This window comes from Falco naumanni, chromosome 4 (assembly GCF_017639655.2).
Source record: "Falco naumanni isolate bFalNau1 chromosome 4, bFalNau1.pat, whole genome shotgun sequence".
NCBI classification, from domain to species: domain Eukaryota; kingdom Metazoa; phylum Chordata; class Aves; order Falconiformes; family Falconidae; genus Falco; species Falco naumanni.
In genome coordinates this window covers 98,167,952-98,183,170 of record NC_054057.1, presented here as the reverse complement: position 1 = coordinate 98,183,170, position 15,219 = coordinate 98,167,952, and the positions used below count along the sequence as shown (strand labels likewise).

The following is a 15,219-nucleotide window of genomic DNA, read 5'->3' as shown; positions in this document are numbered from 1 at the left end:
TTTGAAAGTTTGGCTTGAACAAGATTATTCAAGAAAACCGCTCAAACAAGATACCATAACATGACAGATCTGAAGAAACAGCTTTCAATAAAAGCAGATGGGGCATGCTTCTTTTCTTCTGCAAGGCGATTTGTTCTGTGACATTAGAAGGGACAAGATCAGACAGAACCAACAACCTAATCAATTGAATCGGTGTCACTGCCTCCCACTATAAACAGAATCTCCCATTTAAGCATCTATCAGTCCTATGAGAGGAAGTCGAGACACACTCAGGGAGCAATACTCATATTAAATAGGACCAAACAGAATTCTGCACACTTCCGAAGTGTCATCTGGTTTGCTTAATTAAAGTAGCTTTTGTCAGGTAGGGGAAAATAAAAAAATAAAAAAATTAAACGTTTCTAAGTTAGGAGAGGCAAAATATACATGATAATACTCTCCGATTAATTTAAAATATTGTATTCATCACTAAGCTTTTATTTTTGTAATTAGTTTTTAAAATATGTAAGAAAAGGGCAAGTCCTTTTTAGGACTTTTCAGTGTTGTCCAGGATTGGAAGTCAGCAAAGATTTTCCTGGAAAAAATTCAATTTGTAAAACTATTCAAACAGCAGCAACAGAGATTTGCATTACTACAGCATTACCTAGAGGAAATTACTAAATTTCTACTAAATACTAAAATAAATGTTTCTAAAAACATTGGGTTAAATAGCATAAAACGTATCAATAAGTTCATATTACCACTGTCTTACCCAACACCTCATTTTTATTATAATAAAAATAAGGTTTTCCTACCTTCAGGTTAACAGGTTTACCTATACTTTAAATCATACATGTGAATATATGCTCCCTCATGCAGAGTACAGAACACTAACATTGGGGGAAAAGAGGAATTAATTAGCTACCACAGCTGCTTAGTTCTACCCATTAGTAACAACATTTGAGAGGCAAAATAAAGACTACAACATTTCCTAACAAGGACATGGCAAAATGACATCCTCACCTTGTAGCACTGAACCCAAGTTTGAGTTTCTCTACAGCGAAGCCACTCCTGACCGCTCAGCTTCACTGAAACCGCTCACCTCAGCTTACCTGAGATGTGTCCCCAGGGCAGGGAGGGACAGCTATCAGACATGGTCTTCCAGGAGAACAGCTGGAACAGTTTGCTCATCTTATTCCATTGAGACGATTAGCAGAGATTCCAAGAAACTCTCTTTCCATTTGAAAATGAAGATGGAGGACAACAGTTTCAGACACAAAATATGCTGTGGCTTTAAAGATGATAATCAGAAGATTCTTGAAAATTATTTAAGAGTAATTTATTAAAGATTAATTAATTAAAATGTAGAATTATTGAATTAAATATAGAGTTAAATCACTGAATTATTGAGTGATAAAAAATACTGCAACTGATTTAAATTGTTATAAATTTCTATTCTTAAATCTGAAATACTGTAACATACAATACTGCTCATTTGCAGTAGTATGATTATGTAGATATTAAACTTTATCATCATACAACAATGGTACTATAGACATCTAGCATGGATAAGCAGGAATAGTGCCTAAGCTCTGTAGCAATAATGAAAATTACAACTTTTAGATATAAATTGGAACGCTCATTGAATTAAGTCAGCCTTTTATGTTGACAGTATACAGTATGAAAAACAAAATTAGAATCTTTATTTAATTTCTACTAGGAGTTCAAAACCGCAATTTCAGAAGTGCTTGATACAGAATGTCTTTTTTAAAAATTGATTTGCATTAACCTTTTGACAGTCTTCCTAACTAAATTAGTTTAAAGGGTGCCTAACATCTGCACTGACATGTACTATCCCTGTTTCTATTCCTAACAAAATTCCCTTGCCAGGCTGATGTATTTCAGTGGCTTTTCCTTCAGAATTATTTTAAATAAAACAATAAATACATGCCAGAGGTTATAGAGCCAAGGGTAGGGGGTTTTTGTTTGTTTTGGGTTTTTTGGGTTTTTTTTAAAGCATAGTTGAAGAAAATAAGACCCTCCTACAAAAAGAAAAATTTCTTTTCTCATGCTTATTGTCAAATGATGTCCTGCCATATGTAGGCTTTTGAGTTCAGTTTTGGGTCTGCTTCTACTCAAAAGGCAGTTGAATGGTTTCAAACATTAGTTTTGTCTTTACCCTGTGGGTAGGTGAAATGGAGGGACTTGAATGTGTCAAGTTTTCCTGCTAAGTATTCAAAGCTCTTTGCTAATCTTCCTGGTGACTTCAATTCTCTGCAACTGAGTTTGAGCATCTTAAAATAAACAATTTCCTATAACACCTTTTGGTCCCGCTGCTCTCACACAGATGTGTGATAGTTAACTTTTAAATAGTAAAATTGTACAGCAGTTTCCATTGGATGAAACCTTGACAATGTAGGTTTCATTAGTAGACAATTTTTAGGCATACAAAAGAAAACTACTATTATGTTATTTTTTCAACTACCTTAAATACAAACCATTCCTTTACAAAACATTCAACAGGGTAGTGCAAATAGCATACTGTTCTCCAGTGTCAAGCAACACATACTTACTCGGACCAAGCTTTTTTGTTACTGATCTTCTTGTTTTAAAAAAGTTAAGCCAAAAGCTTTAATTGAATGATTAAAGTTTAATCTCTTACCAACTATGATTAAGTGGAATCCCTTTAACTGTAATCTGAACATCTTTTTGCCATTTCTGCCCAGAAGCTATGGCTTCAAGAGACCTAGTATAGAGAATTCTGTTGCACATAATACTTTTACCAAGAACATCAAGTATAACATCAAGCATAATGCATCTTTCATGTTTAGCCTAGTGAACAGGCTTCTTTCCCCAAGACCAAGAAGTTAGCCTTTAACAAAAGCAACCCAGAGAAAAGGATTATGAGAAGTACATCAGCATTACCAATGGGCTTTAAAGCAATCTAATTATGTAGCAACATGTTATGTTTTGTGAGAAAACAAGCAACCTAATAACCAGATTGTCATTGGAAGGAAAATGAAAAATGCATGCTAGCAGTGAAATACTAGGTTTTCCTCTGCCATCTGCATCCTATAAAATCCTGTCGATATCTCATTGAGCTGACAGACTCTCTACTAAAATGCTTTTGATTATGTTTTTTAAGAATTTATAGCCTTTGGAACATTATTTTAACTTAAGAATTACTTGCCCTATTTCAGGCTTGGAACTACAATGAGAGGCATTCCAGTGTAAGCACCACCTTCCAAAAGACAATGATTAAACACCCATTAGATACAGAAGTTCAACTCTATGATGAAGTCATTTTGTATTATATTTATGACAAAATAAAGTAAGTCATTGATAAGACACAAGATATTAGTTATCCTCATTTAAAAATTGAGGAACATATTATTGCTTAAATTCTGTTTGTAGAATAACTAACTTGATTACAGGTAGGCTTTTACACCACCACTAAACCACCTTCAGAAAAAGTGAACACATTTCCCAGAATTACAACTTATGAAGGTTAACTGCTTTGTTTCACTTTGAAAAAAACATCCATAAGCGATTTCAATAAATATTTCCATCTTAGCCAAGAAATAATGGTATAACAATGGAACAGTAATCCTGAGACAGCTGCATTTTCAGTATCATCTAAACCTCCCAGATCAGAAATGTGACATGATCTGACTTGCAGTATAAAATCACATTTCAGGTTGTATGGAGCCACCATATTTTAGTCCTATCACGATATGCAGAATTTTAAGACTGTATGATACAGTCACCTGGAAACCAGGTTGCCACTGCTATTATCTCATTCTCAATCCACACTTAAATTCTAACATAAATTTGGCAAGTAGTATGTTGAAAACTTTTAGAGTTAGAAATCTATGTTGTATACAGCCTGAAAGCTGTAATCCCAAATTTCAAGATGTAAAAGGCATTAATCTTCAGAAGTTTGAAGAGCAATGCCTGCTAAGCTTATGCAGCAAATGCACTGACAAAAATGATTAGTTGAGAAACCAGAAAATCCTTCCAAGCACTGCTTCTATACCAACACTGAGAAATAAGAAAGAACTCTTCCATCAGGGGACAAAAACCACTGGCTCTTGTGGAAAAACCTTTTTTTTTTTTTTTTAATTCACCTATTTAAAATTTACATCTTTAAAATCCCGACACTACATGCAAAATATTAAGGAAATCTTTGTAAAAAAACTACATACAGCTATATTCTGGTTTTGATAAAAATCTTTCTTCTCTTCTATAAAGGAAGAAAGTACATGACATCACTGTTGTCCTTGACTAAGGCATTGCACATCTTTTGACTGATGTGTCAATAATATTTTTCCATAATACATAAAACTGAGGAAGCAACTCAGAACCCACCAGTCCTCAACTGTGAACAAGGAATTAAAAATTAACATGTGACTGCAGTATCACCCTGGCTGTATCTAAAGTATTTAAGACAATATGATATAAGAAAACCACTACAGAAACTAATAATGGAAAAAAATTATTTCATTCACCTGTTAAACTTATCCATACAAAAAGATGCAGTACCAACATGCCTTAAACTTTACCTGCTCCTACTTCACTTTTACTTCTTTTCTCAACAGTTCATCTTAATGATGTTACAAGAACCACCGACAGCAAATGGACAAGTGTTCTTAAAATAATGTAATGATTCACTTTTTTCTTCTTTTGCCTCTAATTCCACCCCCCCCCCCCCCCGCGCCCCTATTTTTCAATGAACCCTCTTAATGTGAAAACCTGCTTTTCCTTCAAGCACTCTTTTAGGAGCATTTGCTTTCTGACCAGGTTATTTAAAACTAACTACTTGTTATCATTTACAGCAAAGCTCCCATTGATGCCCTTTCTAATACTGCTGTAGATTAGTTACTATATGCAGCATTGCTTTGTTTCATCAAGTAAATGGTGTGCTATCATTTGAACACTTTATCCTTATATCAAGAACTTCAGAAAAACTGCTGTTCAATAGCTATTGTATAAAACAGTACAAAAAATTAAAAACAATTTAAATCCAGCATACTGTTCTAGTCCAATACAGTAAAAAAAAAAAAAAAAAAAAAGGTTTTTTTACTGTCTCATTTCAGAGACAATATACCAGAAAGACAACAGAAAATGCTGGAAACAAACAGAAAATATGAAAGACAATTCTTGATTATAAGCATAACATCCAGTCCTCATTTTATTCCCCAAGTCTCAGTAAAAGAATAAAAAGATTCTTCCTCCCTTCCCAGGAAATAGATTAGGTAGGCATGACATTTTTCCACTTCACTGTTGTATGCGTTTATAAGCTTTCCTTTTGTAGCATTTATGAATTCAAACAGTGCTAGGGTTAAGCTGGAGCAAAGCAATTTGGCATGCTTGCATCTGCTTTTATCAGGGAAAGCAAAAGCAATCCATGAGGTCTGGACTGACCTTAAAGCACAAGTATTTATGTGGAGATTCTAAGGGCTTACCAATTGTGTTTGGTAAGAGGGAATCTAAATTCGATCACGCTTGCACACAATGTCACCTTAATTCAAGCAATCACCTTTCAGTTCTTCTGGTGCATCAATAATATAATTGGCATTCTATTACTATAAATATTCCCTCTTTAAAAAGGACATACTAACCATACAGTCCAATTCTATAATGCTACTTTCTACAGGACAGTCAGGTTTCCAAAGTCAGCTATTTCCAAAATCAGATAATTTATTATAAAAAATTAAATCCATGCTGTTCAATGCAATTATATTTTCAATAAATATATATAAACAGTGATGTCTTCCACAAACAACTGTCCTAGAAAAATATTTAAATCAATCACCTCAAAAGAAAACAAGTACAGAATATTGTCTTAGAAATCTCAGATACATGAAGGATGGATGCAGTTTGGAAAATAGGTCTTCGTTGCTTTCACTAAGCAAGATATTTCTAAATTAGTCTGCTGAAGTATAAACGCATTCAGAGAACTCACTTTTCTTCCTCTAGGAACTGGACACTACTACTTTGTTCCAGGGTAGGATTACTCCCATTCATTTGTGGGATTTGAGCAACTATTAATGTTTCCAACTTTCAAGTCCACAATAAATTAAAAGAAACGCATATAGGAACAGGTAGTGGGGAAATTTTTCCTGCCTCTCAGTGACAAAGATACTTAATCAAATTTAGATCCACTGCAGTGTGAGCAGTAAAACAATGTGAATACACAGTCTGCTGCTTTGCAAATGGACTGCTTTTCCTGAACACATCTGTCTTTCCACCTAATAAGCCTTACCATTATTGCCAGGTAGTGATGTGCCAGTGATTAAGATTTTGTTTTAATTTTTCCTGCTTTAACCACTTCCTCCATCCTTTTTTGTCCTTCCCAGGTTACTTCCTTTAACTACTAGATAATCTGAGACTATTTTAAAACTGGTAGTACACGGAACTCATCCTCAGTGACATGACAACAAGTCCCACCTCTCATACATTCTAGGTATGTCAGCAATCTGTATTTGAATACAATCTGGTGTCCTGTGGCCCTGACTAATGTGTTTTGGGCTTTTCCTCGTAAAGAGTACTGATAAGTCAGTATTTAGGATTGTTTGTTTCCAAATAACCAGCATCTTAAACACCGGACACCATTTTGACATAGTATTGTTCTCTCTTCCCTTTGATTCCTTCAGTCTTTTCTAGCTAGGCTACAACTATTTATTTTAATATTTCAAGAAAAAAGGCAGGTTTTTTTGTCCCCACCTCTTACTGGAAAAACAAACTTGCTGACATCACTCATTTTCACCAATAGTCTAGTCACAGCATGTCCTTTGAAGGATTTTTCCTTCTTTTTTAAATGAATGGCATGAGAAGAGCAGCTGGACATTAATCCTTCAACATCTCTAAGAAATTAAGGGTCATCTATAATTTTCATAGCAGCCCAATGGCACCTGTTATGCACCATTACATTCTTACTACAATGGTATTTCATTAGTCTATTCAAACTTAAATATATATTATCTTTAGGTTTAAAATGTTGGGCTGAGCAGCTACGTGTGCTAACACCTTCAACAATTTCCATGGCATAGAAATTTACACAACAGAATATGTTCTTGAAATTTTTACGCCTGGCTGTCTCAGGATGCCAATTCTTACAGAATTCAAAATGATGGCGGCTACACACTGTCAAGTATAGTCCTTCCATTCTGCCTACGCTATCAATCCCTTTCTTACATCAGATATCGAGACTTTTCTTAGTTCTAGTTGTCCAAAAATATTTCTGATTTTGCGGTGTCTCTAATCTGTTATTTGAGGATTCACACACACAAACGTACACTTCATTCAAAGAAAATGACCACTGGCCTACCAACAGGAAAGAGAATTGTTGTAGCTCTTAACAACTCCTCCACTATCAAACTGAACACAGAATTGCAGAAGGAAAGACACTTGCATTCCTTTCTTCTCAGTTGTCTTTGGAGCTCCAGACTTCTTGCAGTTCAAACCAAGAATGCTTGGAGGACTGGGAATTCAGGCCACATGTTCTCACAAAAAGACAAATTGATCCAGTTCACCATGTCTGTTCAGGGCTCAAAACCAAAGCAATCTGGCTTTCAACTGAGACAGAGACCAACACATACAATTCCATTACCACCAAGTACAAGGTTCAACAACATACTCCATCACTCTTTACTGCTCAGCCAGTCTGTATGTTAACATCCTACTAACATACTAAAGGCATATCTACGCTGCCTTTTCAGTTCAAAGAAAACCTGCATGATTCTCTTAATCTGACATCAAATCCAGATCAGTAGCTTATGCTGAGGGGCAAGTCATAGTAGCTTGACCTCAGCTCAGTGCTTAAGGGGTGAGACAGCAGCTCATATTCACCGGTTCACAATGACGGTGTGAAGAGCTCCTAAGAAATCTGCTCTTACTAGGGCAGAATTAAGCACATTCTCCTCAGAGTTTTTTTGTCTTCAAGTATTCCTCCATGGAAAAGCAAGTCTAACAATTAATGCACGTAATAGCATCCGACAGCAGCTATGCAGATGTGCCACCTAAGGGATGCAGACACTGAAAGGAATCTAACATACATCTTCACTCTGTACCCAAATAAAGAACAGGAGAAAGGAGAACAGGAGAAAGAACCGGGATGGTTCTGTGTGTGTAGGAAATGGAAGCCAAAACTATCTGAACTAAAGATAAATATAAAGAGAATAAGGATATTTGATTCACAGGTCACCTATGGCATGCAACATCAGAGGTACCACAATAGCTACAATTAAACTAAAGATTACACAGGTACAAACAGCTGTAAATCTACAAATTGCTGCTGTCATATATATAAGTACATTTTCTTGCTTCTCTTAAAACTTTAACTTTGAAAATACTTCTATTCATGGCAAATATTTGCTCCAATCTTTTTTTTATTCATCTACCTATAAACAGCTTAACTATGCATATAATACTAAAAATTAATTTACCATATCATAAAACGCAAACATGGTCAGGGAGAAAAAAAAAAAAGAAAAATCAAAATTCATACGCAGCATAGCATACATTAGTTTCTTCTACGTTCTACAAATCTGTTGTTTAACAAGTGTTTAAACAGTTGATCATAGTGATTTACATTTTATGACACCACAAATTCATAGCAATTTAAATTTCATGGCATAATGTGACTAACTTGAATTTCTAAATCTTTCTTTTATGTTGCAGGCTGCTTTAATTATCACAGTTCAAATTTCTGAAACTGACAACAGACAATCTCAAATTGCAAAAAAGTTGTTGAAAACAAATATAAGATTATAGAATATTTGAATTGGTCCAAAAAAGTTTATTGATGAAAATGGCTCTCTGCCATGGTGCCTGATTTATTATCTAACCTCTTCTTAGCAAAAAACTATTTCTACGTTAACTATTAATCAAAGAACAATTAAGTTACACATTTATGAGTAAGTACAGGATGCTGAATTATCTTCAAAGCAAACACTAAAATTACTATGATACTTATACAGAGACATCTATTATGCTCTCCTACCTAAATTTTAGGTATTTATTCACATAAGACACAGTAGAAAATCCACAGCTATGCTGTATTATGTACCTTAATTTCCTGCTTTCTGTAGAACGGCTTGATGCATACTACTACATAAGCAATCCTCATGCAAATTCAGAACCATCATAAAAAAGCCACTTTTAATTAGTCTTTTTCCCCCACCTGGCATTACTCAGCTGGGGATCAAAACCAGTACCAGTGCATTTATTTTTAAATACACTAGCATTAATCTTCGTAAACACAACTAAACCAGAATAACTTAACCACTGTGAACAAAGCAGAAGTCGGCTGTCATTCTCCAAGACTGGGCAAGCCTCAGCACGTCAGCTCTCTTTATATTATCCCTCTATCCCTCAGGATTTTTGTATGGTAAGACAGACACCTGGCTTCCCGTACTTCAAGGCTACATAAAGGATAAACATGCATATGTGAAAGTAAGGACCTGCCTATCAGTAAGAAAAGAATATTTGACCTATATATTAATAATCTTTTCCACTTTGTTCAGCTACTACTGTATGAAAAAAGTCTGTACTAATATGATGTTGCTTCTCTGTACTGCTTGAATGATGCCATAATTCAGTTGTTAACACTAACATCATTCAGCAGTCATGTACATAGAGAGGGAAGCCAAGGCTAAAACAATTTTGGCCAGTACCTATTTCCTCTTAAGTTACAGGGGTACTGCCCTGCCAGCCTAAATGATTCTATGATTCTAGGTTTGTCAGCAAGACAACCCAACGTAGCCAAAAAAATCAATTTGTACAAACCAAAGTTTCATCTGGAAGATTATTAACAAACTAGTAGAACCAATTACCAAAGGAAGTGGACACTCACTCCATGCTCAGTTTCTTCAGATGAAGACAGCCTTTCCAGCAGGTACACTTCAGCCTAACAGAAGTTATTTGCCTCCATCATGAGAAATGAGTGAAATTTACATTCTGACACAGGAGGCGGAACTAAACGCTTCAATCGTCTCTTCTGATCTGTACTACTATGAATCTATACATCACCCTAGTACCATTATGTGCAATTTAAATCTTATTTTAGAACAATAAGAAAACACAAACTTGTCCAAAACCAAGTTTTTATGAGTCTTTTCTTCAGTATTCCTGGAAGAAGAAAATCAAGTGAGGGAGAATTACCTCCTAGGTTCACCTCATTACTGTTCCACTGAGAAAAAACATTTCTACCATCTTCCCTCTTTTAACTTCACAGCTGCACCTGAATTATAATGATTCTTCAAGTTATTTGGACTAGCAAGATCTGATTATATAAGGAACAAAATATGCACTCCAAAATTGGGTCAAATGAAGGGACAATGCTGCGTATGTATTAGCTAGGAACTGAGGATTTAGGAAATAGGAACGCAGATTTCAGGTGCATACATCTTCACTATTGTTGAACATTTTTAGAGACACCATTAAGTGTGCACTTATAAATTGTATATCCATGTTTTTATTAGCATGCCTTTGGGTTATCCTCTCATAAATCCCTCTCTCATGCACAGAAAATCTGATTCATGTCTCAGCCTTCTACCAAAAAAACCTGAACACATACAAAATACACTTTAGCCTATGTTGAAGAGTTTATTACAAAAGCAGCAGCCTTTTGCTGACTTTTTTAAATGTTTTTGTTCACTTACATTTTACTTCAGAGCTTGTTTTGAATATTCTTTTTACATCTGTGACATTGCCATTGATCCGTTCTGGTCAGAAGTCCTACGTTTATTTCTTTTGAGCAAACTAATGGGCTTTCTGAAGGAATCATTTTATTTATTTATTTTAAAGGAAGCTAACAACTAATGGTTATAGCAATAAACCACACTGTGGCAAGTTAAATTACAATCAGTCTTCAAGATCACCAGAAGTCATTCTGGTTCTTTGTTATGCTCTGAACTACAATATTGAGTGCAGGTGCTGTCTATAATGACCCGGCGAACAGAATTCAGCTGAACATCTTTATCTAATTTTTCAAACCTAGAACATTATGTCCCATTTCATTTTTACGAGACTTATTTCAAACTTTCCCAACACAGATCTGGGGTACAAAGAGGATATTTTTCTTTGGGTTTTGGGGTTTTTTTTTCATAGCTCTCTAAGCCATCCACAGAACTCATCAGCTGGATTCTTGTCAGCTGTTGTCGAGCTTTACAACAGTCATATTGATTGGTATCTCCCAAAGGCATATTGTAATCATTTTACCACTGATGGGTAATAGGCAGACACACACTTTGACATTCCCCTTAGATATGATAAATGCAATCCTCATTTTCTCAGATCTTGTGCAATTCACCACATATCCATCCATCACCTCAGAACGACCCTTTCTATTCCACTGAAGCTGCAAAGCCCAAAGATATTTATGTCTTCTTAATTCATACATATGCCATACATTCCATAGTCCTATTTTTGATTAGTTCTTGGTGGTTCAGCTCATCATTTCCACAGTGAAAATATCAGCTGGTGTATTTCTTTTGAATAATTTTGTACAGCATCACTTGGAATAAAACTTTATTAACAGGCTTCTCCCCCAGTGTTATCTATCTCAAATACCAGAGGGTAATGCTGACACGTGTGCCTACCATGGTTTAACCCCAGCCACTAAGTACTATGCAGCCGCTCATTCACTCTCCCCTAGCTCCCCAGAAGGATGGAGAGGAGAATCAGGAAGGCATGTAAAACTCAAGGGTTGAGATAAAAACAATTTAATAATTAAAATAAAAAAATTAAATACCAATAATAATAATAATTAGAATGAAAAGGAGGGAGAACGGGAGAGGAATTATAATCCAAGGGGAAGGGAGGAAAAAAACCCAAGTGATGCACAATATAGTTGCTCACCACCTGCTGACCAATGCCCAGTCAGTCCCCAGCAGACCTGGGCCAACTCCCCCCAGTTTACATACCAAGCATGACGTTCTATGGTATGGGATACCCCTTTGGCTAGTTTGGCTCAGCTGTCCTGGCTGTGTCCCCTCCCAGTTTCTTGTGCCCCTCCAGCCTTCTGGTTGGCAAGGCCTGAGAAACTGAAAAGTACTTCACTTAGTATAAACATTACCTAGCAATAACTAAAAATATTTGTTATCAACATTATTCTCATATCAAATCCAAAACAGAGTACTGCACCAGCTGCTAAGAGGAAATTTAACTCTATCCCAGCTGAAACCAGGACAGTGCCACATATGGATCAATTTGTTTGTGGACTGCCACAATTGCTCTTATTATTAAGAACAGAAATCAGTTTGTGGTTGTTACTAGCTAAAGCAAAGATCCAATTTGTCTGCTTTTAACAGCATATTCTCCACTGATGCCTATTACCCTCAAATGATCATCAGTTCTAACATGCATCTAGTTTCTGAAAACCCCTGCAAACCAAAGCCACCACTGAAGTAGCCTGTTACTGCCATGTTAGAGAAAACCTAATTTTATCCTCATAGGGACGTTTTAAGACATGCACAATGCAGACCTGGTTAAGGTGCTATGTGTTTATGGAAGCAATATATAAAACATAATCAGCATAATCTTTTAAATAAAAAGGTCATAAGGATTCCACAAGCACTATAATTGAACAGAAATTACATTCTGTGTCTGTAAACATTACATCCAGTATGCACAGTACTTCATATAGTCAGTTTTCAGAGACAGCTGATTCAAAGAAAATTAATTCTCTTTAAACAGCAAGAGAACAAATCCATGTCAATATAGCAAGATTACTTTTCCATATTAGAATTACACTTGTATTCAGTTTTGCAGTTAAAGTATTTTTAAATATCAGTCAAGCGCACATCTAACTGGATGTAAGTTGATGTGAATTAGAATAGGTAACTCACATAAGCATTTAAAAAAATATAAAACAAATAACAATATACACATTTTCTTTAAGTCACAAACTTGCTAGCTTACCAACTAATGTGCACATTCTTGTTTCAGTTACCAAAATTAGGGGTACTGAGGAACTACATATGTTCGTATGCATTAGGAAGAATAATGCCTTAATTCAGAAGGCTAGACCAAAGCAGAAAGTTTCATTATAAAAAAAAAATTATATATATATTGTGATTATGTGTGAATCACCTCATTATTGTAACACCTGTAATGATTAAAAAAAATAAGTGTCTTAAGTATCTCAAGTCTTAACTATTACACTTCAGGTCAATGCCATTTAAAATTCAACCCATAATAATTTTCCCTAAAGATTTAACTTTATCAATTGCTACTACTACTGTTTTTTTATCTCAGAGCTGTAAAATATTTCTAAAATATACAAATCTATTAACAATACTTAAATATGATCTACCTTCAGTGTTCATACCAGAAAAAAGGACAGTCACAAACATTAGTCAGTACTTCAAAGAAAAGACTAAAAATCTTCTAATTTGAGAACAAGAAACTTTTCTAAAAATTTATTAAGTAGCTACAACAGATAAAATCAAGGATCAATGAAACAATTATTTTTCAAGTTTTACTCTGTAAGTTAAATATTGTACTACTGTAAATCAAAATATTTGGTTAAATGGAATTTCCATCATAGCTTAATAACCAAACATAAGCAAACAGAAATTCAAGTGTTATGTACTTTCTGTGGTTACTATAATGGCTAATTCAATAACCCTCAATGGAGCGTTACTGCTGATTATTCTAAGTTGGATAAAGTAACTTGTAACAATTACTGTACTTTGAAATTTTACTCTAGTAAAAGTATTTTTAAAACTATATATATATATATATCATAAAGGGCCAGAAAAACTTCTTGCTATGGTTGACATGGGAAAAATCTCTAATCAACATTTACTAAGCATTAAATTTTGTGCTTCTTTTGTTAATACTCTCAAAATGACAAGTAAAAATTTGTCACTGCAAAAGTAAAGCAGTCAAGCCAGCCACATATGAGCTTCAAAGAGCAACCTACACAAACTCAGTGCCCTAACATCGATATCATCACAGAAATTCAAAGACTGTTGAGATTATGGCAACATTTGGCCTAGTATACAAAATTCTAGCTGCACTATTTTGGGAAAATATAATAAAATCTCCATAAAAGTTTGACCACTTCAAATTCTAAGAAAGCACTCATAATGAAAATGGAGATGACTGTCACTGGCCCACTGAACAATAAAACTGTTCTTAGCATTGGATCTTAAATACACAACTAAAAGCTTTTTCATCTTTCTTTTCAGATAATGTAATTGCAAACTTTCTTTGGAAATTAACTTTCCACACAATACGAAGCCCTCCATGTAGTTCCTGGAAGATTTTTTAATTTTTTTTAACCACAAACCTTTTAATTATTAAATGTGGCTTACATTTGGATCTCTGGAAATATTTTTTTTTTATTCACTATTTTTCTAGCATTTCATTTCACTTTGTTACTTAGGGTGTGAGCAGGTTGGTGATTATGCTGATAGGCAGAGAGTGGGGAGAAGTACTCTCTCCACATTTCATTCAGATAATAGAAATCTGCAAGCTGCTCAGTGTGACAGATGAGCTATGTGAGCTAAAGCAACTTGTTCCGCTTGTCAGACTCCAAGAGCCTCAGCAGCAAGATACAATTGTGATGACACCACGATCGCAGAACTGGGTCAAACATACGGTCACTTTAAAACAGAATGTCAACCATTCTTTCTACTTGAGGAATTTGATTCAGTGACACTAAAAGCTGTTAGATACCATTAGCTTTATATCTAGGTTCAAAATGAAACTGTTACTTTGACAGTATTTGAAGAATCCTCTTGTGAGCCCTACATCACCATTAAAGTTTGTAGGTATCACAAACTGTCAAATAATGTTACTATTGCCCATAGGGACTGGGTACTTTATGACCAGAACACTCTCCTGTGTTGCAGCTGGGGCTCTGTGCCTTTGGACCAGTATTTCCATTACGACCTTTGTGAAGTAAATGGATTAATATCCTCACAGGTTTTTAAAGAAGATGCAAATTTTTTTAATTGCAGAAATAGAAAGAAAAGATACCTTCAGTCATGCCTAGACCTATTATTTTGTTTAAGTTTACCTCATACAGAAATTTTTTTTTTTATTATTTTTGTGGCATAGGAGACTTACTAACTGAATTATAGTACACATTTAAAGAGAACTTAAAAGTAGTATCTAATAACCTATTCCAATTACTCCCTTAAATCTTGGAAGATTCACTTGCATTATAATGTAATGATGAAATACCACATGCAATAATACTAGCATGCAAAGTTCAAAGTTTAAATA

At 34.9% G+C, this 15,219-nt stretch overlaps 1 protein-coding gene across 3 annotated transcripts in view; it reads right to left on the bottom strand.

Annotated features, from left to right (window-relative positions):
- FHIT (fragile histidine triad diadenosine triphosphatase) overlaps positions 1-15,219 on the bottom strand; it is a 614,337-nt gene that overhangs the window by 581,997 nt on the left and 17,121 nt on the right. The window contains exon 1 of one of the 3 annotated variants that reach the window (XM_040591978.1): positions 1,092-1,180. The exons of the other annotated variants lie outside the window; for them this stretch is intronic. The gene's annotated coding sequence lies outside the window, so the exon portion shown is untranslated. Of the gene's footprint in view, positions 1-1,091; positions 1,181-15,219 lie in introns of those variants that run through there. 3 annotated transcript variants of the gene reach the window in all.